Below are 18534 nucleotides of genomic sequence, written 5' to 3' on the forward strand. Positions count from 1 at the left end.
GTTTTTCATAGATGGCTTTGATGATATTGAGGTATGTGCCCTCTATCCCTACACTTTGAAGGGTTTTGATCAGGAAGGGATGCTGTACTTTGTCAAATGCTTTTTCAGCATCTATTGAGAGTATCATATGGTTCTTGTTCTTTCTTTTATTGATGTGTTGTATCACATTGACTGATTTGCGGATGTTGAACCAACCTTGCAGCCGTGGGATAAATCCCACTTGGTCGTGGTGAATAATCCTTTTAATGTACTGTTGAATCCTATTGGCTAGTATTTTGCTGAGAATTTTTGCATCTGTGTTCATCAAGGATATTGGTCTATAGCTCTCTTTTTTGATGGGATCCTTGTCTGGTTTTGGGATCAAGGTGATGCTGGCCTCATAAAATGAGTTCGGGAGTTTTCCTTCCATTTCTATTTTTTGGAACAGTTTCAGGAGAATAGGAATTAGTTCTTCTTTAAATGTTTGGTAGAATTCCCCCGGGAAGCCATCTGGCCCTGGGCTTTTGTTTGTTTGGAGATTTTCAATGACTGTTTCAATCTCCTTACTGGTTATGGGTCTGTTCAGGCTTTCTATTTCTTCCTGGTTCAATTTTGGTAGTTTATATGTTTCTAGGAATGCATCCATTTCTTCCAGATTGTCAAATTTGTTGGCGTAGAGTTGCTCATAGTATGTTCTTATAATAGTTTGTATTTCTTTGGTGGTAGTTGTGCTCTCTCCTCTTTCATTCATGATTTTATTTATTTGGGTCCTTTCTCTTTTCTTTTTGATAAGTCTGGCCAAGGGTCTATCAATTTTATTAATTCTTTCAAAGAACCAGCTCCTAGTTTGGTTGATTTGTTCTATTGTTTTTTTGGTTTCTATTTCATTGATTTCTGCTCTGATCTTTATGATTTCTCTTCTCCTGCTCGGCTTAGGGTTTCTTTCTTGTTCTTTCTCCAGCTCCTTTAGGTGTAGGGTTAGGTTGTGTACCTGAGACCTTTCTTGTTTCTTGAGAAAAGCTTGTACCGCTATATATTTTCCTCTCAGGACTGCCTTTGTTGTGTCCCACAGATTTTGAACCGTTGTATTTTCATTATCATTTGTTTCCATGATTTTTTTCAATTCTTCTTTAATTTCCCGGTTGACCCATTCATTCTTTAGAAGGATGCTGTTTAGTCTCCATGTATTTGTGTTCTTTCCAAACTTCCTCTTGTGGTTGAGTTCTAGCTTCAGAGCATTGTGGTCTGAAAATATGCAGGGAATGATCCCAATCTTTTGATACCGGTTGAGTCCTGATTTAGGACCAAGGATGTGATCTATTCTGGAGAATGTTCCATGCGCACTAGAGAAGAATGTGTATTCTGTTGCTTTGGGATGAAATGTTCTGAATATATCTGTGATGTCCATCTCATCCAGTGTATCATTTAAGGCCTTTATTTCCCTGTTGATCTTTTGCTTGGATGATCTGTCCATTTCAGTGAGGGGAGTGTTAAAGTCCCCTACTATTATTGTATTATTGTTGATGTGTTTCTTTGATTTTGTTATTAATTGGTTTATATAGTTGGCTGCGCCCACGTTGGGGGCATAGATATTTAAAATTGTTAGATCTTCTTGTTGGACAGACCCTTTGAGTATGATATAGTGTCCTTCCTCATCTCTTATTATAGTCTTTGGCTTAAAATCTAATTGATCTGATATAAGGATTGCCACTCCTGCTTTTTTCTGATGTCCATTAGCATGGTAAATTCTTTTCCACCCCCTCACTTTAAGTCTGGAGGTGTCTTCGGGTTTAAAATGAGTTTCTTGGAGGCAACATATAGATGGGTTTTGTTTTTTTATCCATTCTGATACCCTGTGTCTTTTGATTGGGGCATTTAGCCCATTAACATTCAGGGTAACTATTGAGAGATATGATTTTAGTGCCTTTGTATTGCCTGTAAGGTGACTGTTACTGTATATTGTCTCTGTTCCTTTCTGATCTACCACTTGTAGGCTCTCTCTTTGCTTAGAGGACCCCTTTCAGTATTTCCTGTAGAGCTGGTTTGGTGTTTGCAAATTCTTTCAGTTTTTGTTTGTCCTGGAAGCTTTTAATCTCTCCTTCTATTTTCAATGATAGCCTAGCTGGATATAGTATTCTTGGCTGCATGTTTTTCTCGTTTAGTGCTCTGAAAATGTCATGCCAGCTCTTTCTGGCCTGCCAGGTCTCTGTGGATAAGTCAGCTGCCAAACTAATACTTTTACCATTGTATGTTACAGACTTCTTTTCCCGGGCTGCTTTCAGGATATTCTCTTTGTCACTAAGGCTTGTAAATTTTACTATTAGGTGACGGGGTGTGGGCCTATTCTTATTGATTTTGAGGGGCATTCTCTGAACCTCCTGAATTTTGATGCTCGTTCCCTTTGCCATATTGGGGAAATTCTCCCCAATAATTCTCTCCAGTATACCTTCTGCTCCCCTCTCTCTTTCTTCTTCTTCTGGAATCCCAATTATTCTAATGTTGTTTCGTCTTATGGTGTCACTTATCTCTCGAATTCTCCCCTCATGGTCCAGTAGCTGTTTGTCCCTCTTTTGCTCAGCTTCTTTATTCTCTGTCATTTGGTCTTCTATATCGCTAATTCTTTCTTCTGCCTCATTTATCCTAGCAGTGAGAGCCTCCATTTTTGATTGAACTTCATTAATAGCTTTTTTGATTTCAACTTGGTTAGATTTTAGTTCTTTTATTTCTCCAAAAAGGGCTTTTATATCTCTGGAGAGGGTTTCTCTAATATCTTCCATGCCTTTTTCAAGCCCGGCTATAACCTTGAGAATTGTCATTTTGAACTCTAGATCTGACATATTACCAATGTCGGTATTGATTAGGTCCCTAGCCTTCGGTACTGCCTCTTGTTCTTTTTTTTGTTGTGAATTTTTCCGCCTTGTCATTTTGTCCAGCTAAGAGTATATGAAGGAGCACGTAAAATACTAAAAGGGTGGCAACAATCCCAGGAAAATATGCTTTAACCAAATCAGAAGAGATCCCAAATCATGAGGGGGGATTTCTCCCCCCTCACGATTGGGTGAGGGATCTCCTCTGATTGGGATCTCCTTTGATTGGGATCTCCCAATCTCTTCTGATTGGGATCTCTTCTGATTTGGGGATAAAAAGAGGTTCGAAAAAAAAAGAAAAAAAGAATAAAAAAAAAGAGATTGAATTAAAAATTCAATCAAGAATTTAAAAAAGAATTAAGAAAAAAAAAGATTGAAGAGATTAGGATCTCTTCTGATTTGGGGATAAAAAGAGGTTCAAAAAGAAAGAAAGAAAAAAAAAGAATTAAAAAAAAAGAAAATGAATAAAGAAAAGTATAAAAAAGCAAAATATATATATATTAGATAATCTGGTTAAAAAACGTTAAAAAAGAAAAGGGTAAAAGTTATAAAAAATTTTAGCAGAAGAAGAGAAAAAAAATGAAAAAGAAAAAAAAATAAATTAACTGCAAGACTAAAAAATCACAGGCAGAAAGCCATGAGTTCCGTGGTTTGTTTTTTTCTCCTCTGGAATTCTGCTGCTCTCTCCTTGTTATTGAAACTGCACTCCTTGGTAGGTGAACTTGGTCTTGCCTGGATTTCTTGTTGATCTTCTGGGGGAAGGGCCTGGTGTAGTGATTCTCAAGTGTCTTTGCCCCAGGCGGAATTACACCGCCCTTACCAGGGGCCGGGCTGAGTGATCTGCTCGGCTTTGCTTTCAGGAGCTTTTGTTCCCTGAGCGCTTTCCGTAGACTTCCGGAGGATGGGAATACAAATGGTGGCCTCCTGGTCTCCGGCCTGGAGGAGCCGAGAGCCCGGGGCCCCGCTTCCCAGTGCGCCCTCAGCGAACAGCTCCTAGTAACTTGCGTCTGCCTAACCTCCGGCCGCGCTCCGAGCTCACCGAGCCTGCGACCGGTTCAAGGCAACTCCGAGCTGCGAGCTTACTGTCGGCTCTGTCTCTGCAGCCGGCTTTCCCGTTCCAATATCCGCAAGCTCTGCGACACTCAGACACCCCCGATCCTTCTGTGACCCCGCGGGACCTGAGGTCACGCCGACCCCGTGTGGGCTTCGCCCCGGTTTAGCCTCCGGAGCGATGTCCCTCAGCGGAACAGACTTTTAAAAGTCTTGATTTTGTGCTCCGTTGCTCCGCCGCTTGCCGGGATCCGGCCCCTCCCCCCGGGGTCTATCTTCCCGTCGCTTTGGATTCACTTCTCCGACAGTCCTACCTTTCAGAAAGTGGTTGTTTTTCTGTTTCTAGAATTGCTGTTCTTCTTCTCTTCGATCTGCCGATGGATTTGCAGGTGTTTGCAATCTTTAGATAAGCTCTCTAGCTGATCTCCTGCTAGCCGAGGTAGTCTCAGCCTGCTACTTCTCCGCCATCTTGACTCCTCCCCCATTATTATTTTTTATTTTACTTTTTTCTTTTTGCTGTTCAGCTTAGTTGCTTTCTGTTATTCTGTCTTTCAGCTTGCTGACCCATTCTTCTGCTTCCTCTGACATACTATTTATTCTGTCTAGTGGACTTTTAACTATCTCTGATGTGTTCTTCTTTAATGTTTTCTATTTTTGTTGTTGTTGTTGAAGGTCTCACTGAGATCCTTCACTTTTTTCTGAACCCCAATAAGTAACTTTATGACCATTACTTTGAATTCTCTATCAGCCATATTACTTTACCTGCATTTTATTAGCTCTTTTGTGCATTTTTGGTCTAATACTTTGTGTCTATTCCTTGTAGAGAAAAGTTATCTATGTTTTCTGCACTTGAAAGTAGTGGCCTTATGAAGAAGAGATCCTGCACTGCTCATCAGTGCAATGTCTCTCATTCACCAGAATCTGGCACTTTGGGTATATCTCCTATGTGTCCTGCACATGTCCTACTGTTGGGGTTGAATCATGTTTTTTAGTTCAGTGGACTGGAATGGCCTTCTTTGCCTGTTTTGAGCAGGGTTTGGTCCCTGTGCCGTTAAAGGGCTGACTTGAGGCTTTCTTGGGCTTAAGTTGGGTTAGACCAGATGCTTGCCCTCAGCCCAGCTGAGATGTGTCTTGAAAGAAGTCAGAACTGTGACCATACGAACTGCAGGTTGCTCTCTTCACATTGTTCCCTGAGCAGTTTTGTTAGTGGACAAGCCCTCCATTTAGAACACTTGCCTGGCCCCAATCTGTTTATTGGTGTTGCAGTAACTTGAACAACAGAGTTCTCTGTGTTGTTCCCTGTGAGGTTTTTGTTGGTGGGCAGTGTCATCAGTCAGATCAGATGTATACCCCCAACCCACTGTTTGGACTATATTCAAGCAGGTGTGTGATTATCTTCCTCTGACCCCAGGACATGAGTCACTTTGGAATGGTGCTGGCCTATACTGGGACCACTTGCAGAATGATAGGTGTCTGCTTTATTTGGATTCTTGTGTTGTGGGGTGGTTTGAATGGGACAGTCCACAGGGGAATGCAAAGGTGGGGCACTCAGAGTGTTAGCAGGCTAGGTGTGGAGTGTTTTTGTGCTGGTTCTAGCATTTGTCTGTGTATCTAGCCTGGAAGATGAGGTAGGTAGAGAAATGTTACAGCCAGCTCTTTTTGTTCTTGGAGAAATCTAAAGATCTCTGCCCCTCCAGTGCACAAGTTCTGAGAAATAAATCTATGTCTCATATACTGCAGGTGCTTTTCAAACTGCAGTTTTTATTCTATATATTGGCTTGATTATTTGTTATGCTGTTTCTTTAAGAGTGGAGATTGTTTCCTATCACCGCTGGGCCCTTCCAGAGCTCAACCAGGTGACTTTTTTAAAGTTCCTGGTGTTAAGCCCCACTGATTTTAAGAACTTGCTAAGTTAAGCCTCTTTGGTTTTCCTAACCAAATTTCATGGGGATATGTCTTCCCACCCCTGTGTCTGGAGTGCCTGGTGTGGTGTTTGTTTCTCTCCTTTCATTGTGCTCGTGGTGTCCTTCCCATTTGTGGTTAGTCTTAAAGGTTTGTTTGGTTCCAGATCATGTCTCTCCCCTTCCTAACATTTTCAATGTGACTTATGCTCTATGATTAACTGTGAAGAGTCTGTTCTTTCAGTCTTTGGGTGGTTTTCTGGGTGAATTACACAGCTGTGGCTGTTATCTAGGTGTATCTGTGGGATAAAATAAGCTTAGGATCACCCTACACTGGCATCTTCCCAGTCTCCTCCCAGTGTGAGGATTTACATAAACATTTTCCATATAATCCAGTATGTTTTCCTCTTGACTTTAGCTTTTCAATGTAATATAATTTTCTTCCAGACCTTTTCAGACTTCATCCAAAGTGGAGCCAACTGAACCAGTAGATACATCTCTGACTTCTCTTTCCTAATTTTCATGATTATTTTTTAGCAGTGAGAGAGGACCCCATAATTAGGGCTTCTGAGAGCTACTCTTCTATCCAGTATTTGGTCAAACTGCCACTGTGTTCTTGATTTCCTTAATTTTTGTGGCCATTAGAATGTAATCATTTCATAAATCCCCTCATTTTTATTTCAGGTTTTTTTTTTTTTTTGCTAAGGTCTGTGACCTCTGTGTATGTCCATTATGCTTTGACTGCACACATTATATTTCTACCTGCAAATCTGTAATAGCTTGCTGCCCTTCAAAACAATAGATTTTAATGTTGTCACCATTACCTATTCTATACTAAGCTTTAAAGAGATTTGCAGAATTTCCTTACATATCAATAAGATCAATAAACCCTTATAATAAGACAGGTTTCATTGGAAAACATTCTTATTATCCACTATGCATGTTTTATCAAGAAAAAATATTTTGTGGTAAATTAAGACAGTGATAATAAATGAGATTAATAAACAACTTACCCTCGATCACCTAATATTTCCCAGACGATTTTCTTTCCTCATTTCTAAAATACCCTTCTTCACACATATAATCCCCTAAATTTTGTAGGCCTGTCTTCAAGTATGTTCAGATCACTTAACATGAAGCTAAATAATAGTACTGATATTTACCCCACAAAGGTCTTTTGTTTAGTACTGATTTTGTTTTTAAGAAGTGGTGGTGCATTAGTTCAAAGGCAAAAGTTTTATCATTAAAAAAGTGTGATATTTAATTTTAAAAATATACACTATTCAAAAAGGCCCCTACAGTATGAATGCTTTTCGTTAAATCACTGTGCCATTATTTTCCAGACAGCCTGGTCTGAGGTAATTAGTTTTGCTTCTCTCTGTGAAATCCATTGAGAACAGGTCAGTGGATAATGAATGTGAATCAGAAAATCTTCAGCACATTCATTTTTAAACAATTCTTCACAATGACTAGTTGTTTCTGGCATAGTCCCCACTGAACAAGAGCAGCAAAGGGGGCCAGGAGGCCTGACCCAGGGTCCCTAGTGCTGGATGATGTGAATCAGATTTTGGCACATTGTTTTAATATTTCAGTTTCTTTTTTCTAGTTAGGTACACATAAGGCATTTTTTTGTTCATTAACTTAATTTTAGTTTTATGGAAACAGACAGGATTAAAATCAAGTAATTTAAGAAGTTTGTTGGAAACAGAACTCCTTGAAATCATTCTGGGACCAGGAGACTTAAATGGTATACTTAAATTGAATAGTATGGAAAATAACATTAAAAGGTTAACAATAAAATAAAGTATATTAGGTGGAACAATTTGTGCCTTAAAATAATGTTAATTTTGTTTTATGGGCTCCTGTATGTAAAAGGTGTGGTAAAGATCATTTAAAAAGGACTCAGTGGTCATCTGGTTGTTTTTTCAAAACAATTTTCAGGTTTTCCATAAGAATTCTTTATACAAAACAAATTTGACAAATTTTAGATTAATTTATAAGTGCTGATGGAGGAATCATCAATTTTAATATAACTTTATTGTATTACATACAATATAATTTCAGTGATTACAGTTAAGTAGTTAGTAAAATATTTGTAATTATGTGACAATTTCAGCAAACAAATAAATGAATATAAATAACATAAGTAATAAGTAATTACTTTCTGATTCTAGAAAGCCATATGAAACCTATTAAATATTCCCATTTACTATATGTCTATTTATTCTTTTAGAATTTTGTGATGGCATGGCTTTTTTTCTTTTTTCCATTTTTTCATCCAAAATGGGGTTTCTTATCTTTTTTCTCACGTCTTAACACAGGAACATGGCAGTGATTCAATGATCCAGAGGAACAAAATTTAACAGAGAAGGGTCTTTTAGTTCAGGACTGGAGGTTGGACCTGGTTAGGGAAGCTTGGTGTTTATGCCACTTAATGATTCCAGGAGCTCATTTCATCAGTCAGCATACCTACCATGATTCCAGGTGATGTTATTTCTGTGCCTAAAAGCTATTGCCCATAAAAGATACATCCAACAATTTGAGTCATGGTCAGAGTAATGATAACATCTATGGTTCCAGGTTCTTATTAAAGGTTGATTAGTCAGTCAATTGGACAATACTGAAGAGTGTAAAGGTCATAAGCCTATTCTTAGCCACTGTGGAAACTAGGGTGCATAACAATCAACTGGGATGTTTATTACAATGCACTTTCCCTCATGCCAATTCTAGAAATAAGGATTAGGCAGTTAAGTTTGGAACCTAGGTAGGTGAATTTAAAATATATACTTTTGATGTTAGAACAGTTTTAAATTTATAGAAAATGTGTCAAGATTGTACAGAGAATTCCCATGTACCCATACACAAGGGGCTGTGTTTTTAATGAGCAAGTACTGTGATTGAAATGTATGTCACATTGAGATAATACTGGGTTACACTACTAAAGAAGACAAATGGAAAGTTTGGATTTAGGCAAGCTTGTTCTTTCTGGGGATATCATAATCTGGACTGCTAGATCAAAAGTCCATGTGCAGGATGCAGAGGTAGGAATTATAAAGGAGTTGATAATCACTGCTCAAGGAATACTAGGACTGGAAATGTGACTAACTGTAGGCGCTCCAAGATTGTAAGACTCAAGTTACTGAGCTGTTTCCCTCTTAAAATAGGAACAGTCCTGGCCTGAGCCAGTAGAAAGATGATTTCTGTAGGTCCCAGTAAAAGTAACCAGGAACGGGGGAAAGGCAAGATAGTGGAGGAGTAGCAGACTGAAATGACATCAGGTTGAGGAGTTCAGCTAGATAGTTATCAAACCATTCTGAACAACTACAAACTCAACAGGAAATCAAAGAGAAGAACAGCAATTCTAGGAACAGAAAATTGAACACCTTCTGAAAGCTAAGATGTGCAGAGAAGTGAATCTGAAGTGACAGGAGATAAACCACAGTGGGAAGGACCAGCTCCCAGAAAGCAATGGAGCAATGGAGCACAAAATCAGGACTTTTAGAAGTCTGCTCCACTGAGGGACATTGCTCCAGAGGCTCAGCAGGGTGGAGCCCCTGTGGGGACAGTGTGGTCTCTGGTCCCACAGGGGTCACAGAAAGATTGGGGGTGTCTGTGTGTGGCAGAGCTCCCAGGTATCAAAGCAGGGAAGTGGTCTACAGAGACAGAGCCGAGGAGTGAGTTTCAGATGGGGGTTACCTTAAACCATGATCCAAGGCACAGTTGGCCACTAGTCTTCAAGCAGGGACCCCAAAAGTGACAGATCTGGGGAGACTCACCTTCCTCCTCTGGAAGAGAAGCATGACAGGAATCTGTTGGGTTTGGAGCCCCAAACGGGGAGTGCCCCAGAGACAGAAATGCTCAGTCATAGGCCCGGTGAGCTCAGAGGGTGGCCGAAGACCAGGGAGATGGGAGTGATTGAATGCTTTTCTCAGAGGGTGCACGGAGGAGAGGGGCCCTGAGCTCTCAACTGCTCTAGGCCAGAGATTGGGAGGCAGCCATTTTCATTCCTGTCCTCCAGAGCTCTATAGAAAGTGTTCAGGCAACAAAAGCTCCCAAGAGCAAACCCAAGCAGATTTCTTAGCCTGGCTCTGGCAAGTGCAGAGCAATTCCACCTCAGGCAAAGACATTTGAGAATTACTGAAACAGGCCCCTCCCCCAGAAGATCAGCAAGAACATCTGCCAAGACCAAGCTAACTGGTCAAGGAGAACAACAGAACCCCGCAATGCATGGAATTCATGGATTTTCCCCCATGATCCTTTAGTCTTGTAAAGTTAAATTTTTTTAATTTTATTTTTTTTCTTATTCCAATTTTTTAAACTTTTCCTCTTACCTTTTTTAACTTTTTTTTTAAACTAGGTTATCTTAACAATACCATTCTAATTTTTTTTCAAACCCTCATTATTATAGTTATATTTTATCCTTCATTGTATTCCACCTTATTCAACATACAGGGTTTTTTTTCTAAAAAAATTGGGACACAATTTCTTCTAGTAGATCAAAATATATCCTAAATCTAGCACAGGGCTTTGTTCTAGTCTCCAGACTGAGCACATTCTCTTTTTCTTTTTCTTTTTCCAACCAACTTATCTTATCAATTCTTTTTTTACATTTTTAAAAAAAAATTTTTTCTTTACAGTTATATTCCATCTCTTCATCATGCTTACCCTTATTTTTGTATATATATAAGCTTTTCTTTCTTTAAAATTTTGGGAGGTAGTATATTCTAAGAGACCAAAATATACCCGGAATCAAGTGAGTGGCTCTGTTCTATTCACAAGTCACACACACACACACATCTATATATGTATATCTATATGTATATATGTATATATGTTTAGGTATATGTATAGGTATACATATATAGATGTGTGTGTGTGTGTGTATGTGTGAGTGTATGTGTATATATATATATATATATATATATATATATATTTTTTTTTTTTTTTTTTTTTTTAAATTTCTGGGATGCCTGAGTGGCTCAGTGGGTTAAGCTTCTGCCTTCAGTTCAGGTCATGATCCTATGGTCCTGGGATCGAGTCCTGCATCAGACTCCTTGCTCAGTGGGGAGCCTGCTTCTCTCTGCCTCTGCCTGCCTCTCTGCCTGCTTGTGCATGCTCTTGCTCTCTGACAAATAAATAAATAAATTTTTTAAAAATAATTTCTTTTTACCCCCTTTCTTCTCCCTTCAGTTTGGGGCCTCTTTTGATTTGGTTAGCATACATTTTCTTGGGACTTTGTCACCCTTTTAATATTTTATTCTTTTGTTCATATATTTTAGTAGTATTTTATTCTTTTGTTCAATATCTGGATAAAATGACAAGGCAGAAAAACTCACCACACACACACAAAGAATAAGAGACAGTACCAATATCTAGGGACCTAATCAATATGGGCATTAGTAATATGTCAGATCTAGAGTTCAGAATGATGATTTTCAAGGTGCTAGCTAGGCTCAAAAAATGCATGGAAGATATTAGAGAAACCTGTCTGGAGAAATAAAATCCCTTTCTGGAGACATGTAAAAGAACTAAAATGTAACCAAGCTGATTTAAAAAAAGCTATTGATGGGATGCAATAAAAAAATGGAAGCTCTTACTGCAAGGATAAATGAGGCAGAAGAGAGAATTAGTGATACAGAAGACCAAAAGATGGAATAAAGAAGCTCAGCAAAAGAGAGACAAACAACTACTGGACCATGAGGGGAGAATTCAAGAGATAAGTGATACCATAAGATGAAACAATATTAGAATAATTGTTATTCCAGAAGAAGAAGAAGATAGAGAGAGTGGCAGAAGGTAAATTGGAGCAAATTATAGTAGAGAATTTCCCTATTATGGTAAAGGGAGCAAGCATCAAAATCCAGGAGGCACAGAGAACACACCCCAAACTCAAAAAAAATAGGTCCACAACCTGTCATCTAATAGTAAAACTTACAAGTCTTAGTGATAAAGAGAAAATATTGAAAGCATCTCAGGACAAAAAGTCTGTAACATACAGTGGTAGAATTATTAGATTGATAGCAGACTTATCCACAGAGACCTGGCAGGCCAGAAAGAACTGGCATGCTATATTCAGAGAACTAAATGAGAAAAATATGCAGCCAAGAATACTATATCCAGCTAGGCTATCATTGAAAATAGATGAGAGATCAAAAGTTTCCAGGACAAACAAAAATTAAAAGAATTTGCAAACACCAAGCCAGCCCTCCAGGAAATATTAAAGGGGTCTTCTAAGCAAAGAGAGCCTAAAAGAAGTAGACCAGAAAGGAACAGACAATATACAGTAACAGTCACCTTACAGGCAATCCGATGGTACTAAATTCATATCTTTCAATAGTTACCATGAATGTCATGGGTTAAATGCCCCAATCAAAAGGCACAGGGTATCAGAATGGATAAAGAAAACAAAACCCATCAAAAGGCATTCTACAAGAAGCTCATTTTAGATCCAAAGACACCTCCAGATTTAAAGTGAGGGGGTGGAAAACTTACCATGCTAATGGACATCAGAAGAAAGCTGGGGTGGCAATCCTTAGATCAATTCGATTTTAAGCCAAAGACTATAATAAGGACACTATATCATACTCAAAGGGTCTGTCCAACAAGAAGATCTAACAATTTTAAATATCTATGCCCCTAACATGGGAGCAGCCAACTATATAAACTAATTAATAATAAAATCAAAGAAACACATAAAAAATAATACAATAATAATAGGGGACATTAACACCCCACTCACTGAAATGGACAGATCATCCAAGCAAAAGATCAAGAAGGAAATAAAGGCTTTAAATGATACACTGGTCCAGGTGGACATCATAGATATATTCAGAACTTTCCACTCCACAGCAACAGAATACACATTATTCTCTAGTGCACATGAAACATTCTCCAGAATTGATCACATCCTGGGTCACAAATCAGGTCTCCACCAGTACCAGAAGATTGGGATCATTCCCTGCATATTTTCAGACCACAATGCTCTGAAGCTAGAACTCAATCACAGGAGGAAAGTTGGAAAGAACTCAAATACATGGAGGCTAAAGAGCATTCTATTAAAGAATGAATGTGTCACCCAGGAAATTAAAGAAGAATTGAAAAAATCATGGAAACCAATTATAATGAAAACACAACTGTTCAAAATATGTGGGACACAGCAAAGGTGGTCCTGAGATGAAAATATATAGCAATACAAGCTTTTCTCAAGAAACAAGAAAGGTCTCAAATATACAAACTAAACCCATACCTAAAGTAGCTGGAGAAAGAACATCAAAGAAAGCTAAAGCCTTGCAGGAGAAGGGAACTAATAAACATCAGAGCAGAAATCAATGAAATAGAAACCAAAAGTACAGTAGAACAAATCAATGAAAGTAGGAGCTGGTTCTTTGAAAGAATTAATAAGATTGATAAACCCCTGGCCAGACTTATCAAAAAGAAAAGAGAAAGGACCCAAATAAATAAAATTATGAATGAAAGAGGAGAGATCACAACCAACACCAAAGAAATACAAACAGTTATAAGAACATATTATGAACAACTAACCATATGCCAGTGAATTTGACAATCTGGAAGAAATGGAGGCTCTCCTAGAGACATATAAACTAGCACAACTGAACCAGGAAGAAATAGAAAACCTGAACGGACCCATAACCAGTAAGGACATTGAAGCAGTCATCAAAAATCTCCCAAGAGCCCAGGGCCAGACAGCTTCCCAGGGGAATTCTACCAAGCATTTAAAGAGGAATTAATACTTATTCCCCTAAAACTGTTCCAAAAAATAAAAATGAAAGGAAAATTCCAAACTCATTTTATGAGGCCAGCATCACCTTGATCCCAAAACCAGACAAGGATCCCGTCAAAAAAGAGAATTACAGACCAATATCCTTGATGAACACAGATGCAAAAGTTCTCACCAAAATACTAGCCAGTAGGATCCAACAGTACATTAAAAGGATTATTCACCATGACCAAGTGGGATTTATTCCTGGGTGCAAGGTTGGTTCAACATCTGCAAATCAGTCAATGTGATACAATACATTAATAAAAGAAAGTGAAAAAACCATATGATGCTCTCAACAGATGTTGAAAAGCATTTGACAAAGTACATCATCTTTTCTTGATCAAAACTCTTCAAAGTATAGGGATAGAGGGTATATACTTCAGTATCATCAAAGCCATTTCTGAAAAACCCACAGTGAATATCATCCTCAGTGGGGAAAAACTGAGAGCTTTTCCGCTTAGGTCAGGAACATGACAGAGATGTCCACTATCACCACTGCTATTCAGCATAGAACTAGAAGTTTCAACCTCAGCAATCAGACAAAAAAACGATATTAAAGACATCTGAATTGGCAAAGAAGTAGTCAAACTCTCACTCTTTGCAGATGATATGGTACTTTATGTGGAAAGGCCAAAATACTCCACTCCAAAACTGCTAGAATTCACACAGGAATTCATTAAAGTGTCAGGATATAAAATCAGTGCACAGAAATCAGTTGCATTTCTATACACCAACAGCAAGACAGAAGAAAGAGTAATTAAGGAGTCAATCCCATTTACAAATGCACTCAAAAGCATAAGATACCTAGGAATAAACCTAACAAAAGAGGCAAAGAATCTGTACTCAGAAAACTATAAAGTACTCATGAAAGAAATTCAGGAAGACACAAAGAAATGGAAAAATGTTCCATGCTCCTGGACTGGAAGAACAGATATTGTGAAAATGTCTATTACCTCATACAATCTACACATTTAATGCAATCCCTATCAAAATACCATCAATCTCACTACAGGGTATTTATTATAAAGATACAAATATAGTGATCCAAAAGGTCACATGCACCAGAATGTTTATAGCAGCAAAGTCCACAATAGCCAAACTATGGAAAGAACCTAGATGTCTCTCAGCAGATGAATGTATAAAGAAGATGTGAGATTTTATATATATATATATATATATAGAAGATGTTATATATATAAAGAAGATGTGAGATTTTATATATATATATTTTATATATATAAATATATATATTTATATATATAAAAATCTCACATCATATATCTATCTATCTATCTATATATATATATATATAAATGGGATATAAATGGGATACTATGCAGCCATCAAAAGAAATGAAATCTTGCCACTTGCAATGACATGGATGAAACTAGAAGGTATTATACTAAGCAAAATAAGTCAATCACAAAAAGACAATTATCATATGATATCCCTAATTTGAGGAGGATGAGAGGCAGAATGGAGGGTTTGGGGGGTAGGGAAGGAAAAAATAAAACAAGATAAGAACAGGAGACTGACAAACCATAAAAGACTCTTAATCTCACAAAACAAACTGGGGATTCCTAAGGGGAGGGGATTTATGGAGAGGGTGGTTGGGCTATGGACATTGGGGAGGGTATGTGATATGGTGAGTGCTATGAAGTATGTAAGCCTGACAATTCACAGACCTGTACCCCTGGAGCAAATATTATATTATATATTAATAAAAATAATTAAAAAAAGAAGTAACCAGGAAAAACCAAAGGAGTAAGACTTTTTTCCATCATATTGGACTAGTTATAAGATATATCTTACTAGAAGATCTCATTTATTGAATTCTCTGATACAATGTTATTACTTGTTTGTAGAACCATTTAATTAGCCAGGTAATATATACTACTGTAAAATGACATGAGATCTTTAAAGTATAAATTTTGTTTCAGTTTTCTTGCTTTCACAGTACTATTTGTACATCATTCTGTGTACTTTATTTTGAAATACAGGTAAAATATCTTTTAAAGAGTGAGGTGGGGGATTAATATAACCCAAAAGGGAGCAAAGAAATGTAATCTACAACTGTGTTCTTATAAGAATTTTTAAGGGAATGCTGAAGAGATACTTCTGAACACAGGATTTATAAAATAATTTCATAGTTTAATTTATGGACAAGTCTAATGCTTTAATAGATGTGCCATGGAAATGAATGTAAATTCATCATAATGAAAGAATTGATAGATTTCTGACAATGCTGTGACAGCTGAATTAATGTGTGTGAAGTGTCAGTATTAATGATAAACATTAATAAATACTGCATATAATTGGATTAACAATGGTGTAACACAATCTTTTGCTCTTCTGCATAATACATTTAACCAGGCAGAGAGATTTTCTTATGCTTAATATGAATACTTAAACCAGAATAGAGTAGTTAGTACAAAATTCTCAAGGATATTCCATTTATGTTGCATAGGCTTACATTTATTAAATGTATTTTTTCTTTGTTTGACTTCTTCAGGAATCACAGCTTTGGTGCTAAAAGCTCACATTTACTTATGTTATTATTTTTTGAAAATAATTTGAGTACTCAAAGTATTAAGAATATACAAAATCTATACTACCTACCCTCCTATTGATTCCCTTTTTTTAAATAGTAGAACACGAATAACCTCCACCCTGCCAACAAAATCTACATTTCAGTAAGGAACCTACATTGTATATTAGTGTTTGAAATCTTTCAAAGCAAAAATACTTTGGCTATTCCAGTATCATACTAATTTTTGTGATTGATGAAAGGACGATGACAGAAATGAGGCATACCTGCTATTCCCATTGGTGAATTATAGAGCATTGAAACCAGATGGTATAAGCTGAAACACTGTTTAATTCAGAATAGCTGAATCTTGCCTATGGGTAGAAGGAGAAGTGAAGCTGATACATCCATATGTTTTAAAATTTAAAGAATCATATTCAAATGGTTTACTGCATCCCTTATTAGTTAAAAATAGATCTGTCTAAAAAGGCCAAATTATGACTGGGAGCCAATGCTATACAGGAATTCTGATTACCATTTTTTATAGATTCTGCAGCATTTTGGATTTCAGCCTTTGCTGAAGTATACATTCCCTTAAAACGAGTCATGCCATTGCTTTTGGCTCAGGGTTGAGCTTGTCTAATCTTTTTTCTTTTTTATCCCCCCAGAATTCCACCACTATGCTTCATGGTTTACAATAGCTACTATAAAAAAATTTTGAGAAAATCATAAAGTATTATTAGATGAAATGGATAATAATTTTATGCACATATAAATTTGAGGCTAATATGTATACAGGTGAGAAATTTAGTGTCTTCCAGAGTTTATGAAAAATATTAAATCTTATAAATCAAATTTACATGTTCCATTAGAATCTAAATAACATTTTTTTCTTAGATGTGAAGTGACTATGTGACTTTTTTCTAGCATTTTAATTCTTATCATAATTCATCCTGAAAGAGACTTTCCTTTAATTATTTTATTGCAGAAATTTAAAACATTATATGAAATGAGAAAGAATAGAATGACTATAACCATGACTTAGAATGTACCCATGACTGAGTTTTAGTAAAAAATTGATCATTCAGTTTCAGTCTGAACAAGTCTAAATACTTAATAATTCATTATGGTTTTTTTACAAGAAGTTATTTTTTATTTTTTAATTTTTTTAAAGATTTATTTATTTATTTGATACCGAGAGAGAGATCACAAGTAGGCAGAGAGTCAGGCAGAGAGAGAGGTAGGTAAACAGGCTCCCTGCTGAGCAGAGAGCCTGATGCGGGACTCGATCCCAAGACCCTGAGATCATGACCTGAGCTGAAGGCAGAGGCTTAACCTACTGAGCCACCCAGGCACCCCTCCAAGAAGTTTTTATATATCCATTTGTATTTATCTTCCCCAAATCCTACAGGATAGATATTATTATGCTGTTTCTAATGGGGAACAGGAAAGTTCAGTACAAAGAAGTAAGCTGTTAATGGACAAACATTGAATCTTTCTGAATTTGAATCTGGCACCTACCCCTCTAATTTCAGGTTTAATTCTTTTTTCAAAACACCGAAGAGAAAAAGTCAGATCTTTCTGTGAGGTAAAGGATGGAGCACGAGGGGGACTGAGTTTAATGGGGATGAGGGAGTAAGACTGTCTTGCTGTTCAAATCTCCTTCCCTGAGAAAGAGATAGGGAGTCAGGGGAGGGTACATATTCTTGGGATTCAAGGTTCTAAACTGTCTCCTCTGACAGTGACTTGCGAAGATGCTAACTGTGGTAGATGGTTGTTTTGTTAGACTGTTATAAATCTGATTGGAAAAAACAGAGTAAGAAGATCTCAGACAAAGATGCATCTAAAATGTGTCTGAACTATAAATTATCCTGCATATTATTAAAATAGATATCTATTTTCAGCTAATAGTGGCAAGGTATCAATAAGTAAGGTTTTTTTTTGTTTTAATGATTATATTTATACATTAATTTTTAATAAGAAAATGACTTTTTATTAAGTTGGGAAATTCTACATAACCCAGTTATAAGCCTTTAATGGGTCAGAGACCAAGTGAATTGTGGAAAAGTACTTTTCATGCTCGACCTCTTCATTGGGACTATTTTTTTTTTTAATGAGATTAAAGGTTCAAATACTTGGCTTTTTGTATGTTTAGCTTATCTTCTAATTTATGTCTTGAAACTACCAAACAGTGGATCCGCGAATCATGGAAATTGATCTCTCTTCTCTCTTCTTTTCTGTGTCTTCTTTTCTTTTCTTTTCTTTTCCTTTTCCCCTTCCTTCCTTCCTTCCTTCCTTCCTTCCTTTTCTTTCTTTCCTCCCTCTTTCTCTTCCTTCCTTCCTTCCTTCTTTTCTTTCTTTTCTTTTATTTTTCCTTTTTTCCTTCCTTACCTCCCCCTCCCCTCCTTTCTTTCCTTTCCTCCTTTCTCT

This window comes from Neovison vison, chromosome 11 (genome assembly GCF_020171115.1).
Source record: "Neovison vison isolate M4711 chromosome 11, ASM_NN_V1, whole genome shotgun sequence".
Taxonomy (NCBI): domain Eukaryota; kingdom Metazoa; phylum Chordata; class Mammalia; order Carnivora; family Mustelidae; genus Neogale; species Neogale vison.